The sequence below is a fragment of the Triticum dicoccoides genome, chromosome 2B (genome assembly GCF_002162155.2).
Source record: "Triticum dicoccoides isolate Atlit2015 ecotype Zavitan chromosome 2B, WEW_v2.0, whole genome shotgun sequence".
NCBI classification, from domain to species: domain Eukaryota; kingdom Viridiplantae; phylum Streptophyta; class Magnoliopsida; order Poales; family Poaceae; genus Triticum; species Triticum dicoccoides.
Genome location: NC_041383.1, coordinates 507,332,430 through 507,334,392, shown reverse-complemented (window position 1 = coordinate 507,334,392; position 1,963 = coordinate 507,332,430).

The window sequence follows — 1,963 nt, the reverse complement described above, 5'->3', positions numbered from 1 at the left end:
TCGTCGTCCGCATCCCAGCCTTCCTGACCGTAGTCCGCCCAGGGCTCTCCTGATAAAGAGAGAGACTTTAGTGAATTCAGGATGTCGCCAAAGGGCGAGTGCTGAAAGATGTCCGGAGAGGAGTCCGGTGCCTTGGAGTTACGGGCCTTGCAAAGGACAGGGATAGTATTAGGCTCCATCGCCGTAGAGATAGCAGCACCCGAGGCGGTGTCCATCCACCCGTCCTTGGTCGGCGCAGTCGGCTCCGAGCTAACGGTCGGAGTGGACACTTGTGCGGCCTCCAGGGCACTGTCCGGCAGCAGAGCTAGATCATGCCCATCGTGACAGTGCGACGCGCTCGGCTGTGGCTCGAACCCATGGAAGATCAAGTCTTTGCGGACGTCAGCCGTATAGTTCAAACTTCCAAATCTGACCTGATGGCCAGGGGCGTAGCTTTCAATCTGCTCCAGATGGCCAAGCGAATTGGCCCGCAGTGTAAAGCCGCCGAATACGAAGATCTATCCGGGGAGAAAAGTCTCACCCTGGACCGCGTCGTTGTTGATGATCGGAAGAGCCATCGGGCCTAGAGATGACGACACAGAGGAACTCTCAATGAAAGCACCAATGTCGGTGTCAAAACCGGCGGATCTCGGGTAGGGGGTCCCGAACTGTGCGTCTAGGCGGATGGTAACAGGAGACAAGGGACATGATGTTTTTACCCAGGTTTGGGCCCTCTCAATGGAGGTAAAACCCTACTCCTGCTTGATTAATATTGATGATATGGGTAGTACAAGAGTAGATCTACAACGAGATCAGAGAGCTAAACCCTAGAAGCTAGCCTATGCTATGATTGTTGTTCGTCCTACGGACTAAAACCCTCCGGTTTATGTAGGCACCGAAGAGGGTTAGTGTCTGTGTCAAAACCAGCGGATCTCGGGTAGGGGGTCCCGAACTGTGCGTCTAGGCGGATGGTAACAGGAGACAAGGGACAGGATGTTTTTACCCAGGTTCGGGCCCTCTCAATGGAGGTAAACCCCTACTCCTGCTTGATTAATATTGATGATATGGGTAGTACAAGAGTAGATCTACCACGAGATCGGAGAGGCTAAACCCTAGAAGCTAGCCAATGGTATGATTGTTGTTTTTCCTATGGACTAAAACCCTCCGGTTTATATAGGCACCAAAGAGGGTTAGGGTTACACAGAGTCGGTTACAATGGTAGGAGATCTACATATCCGTATCGCCAAGCTTGCCTTCCACGCCAAGGAAAGTCCCATCCGGATACGGGACGAAGTCTTCAATCTTGTATCTTCATAGTCCAGGAGTCCGGCCAACGGTGATAGTTCGGCTATCCGGACACCCCCTAATCCGGGACTCCTTCAGTAGCCCCCGAACCAGGCTTAAATGACAATGAGTCTGATGCGTAGATTGTCTTCGGCATTGCAAGGCGGGTTCTTCTCCAAATCCTGTGTACCTGTTTGAATAGTATCCGGCTTCTTGTAAATATTGCGCTCCTCGGCTTCTACGCCCAATAATGGCCATCTTCCACGTGTCGAACAAATGCGAAAAGCCAGTGTATTTTTACATTTACCCCCCTAGCTGCGCAAATGAGCTGCCTATAAAAGAGACGAGGATCTAGATCCGAATCACACCATCCTCCCTTCGCGAGCATTCATCAGAGCGCATCTGACAGAAATCCATTCCATCATGGACAGTCGACGCGGCTCCTCCTCTCGCCCTCCCAGCCCTTAGCCTGGAGATTGGGAGAGATGCTCCGTCCCGCACAGCAAGTTAGTGACGCTCCAAACCAAGGGATTTCTTCCCCCAGCCTTCATGGTTCCGGTTTAAGCCGGACTCACCACCTATGTGGGCGGAAAGCAAACGGAGAGCGTCCCCAGCCCCTCCAAAGGAGAGCGGGTGTGCCTTGTCTCTTATTTGATAAGAGGGCTCGGATTTCCAATTCATCCGTTTCTCCGGGGGCTCC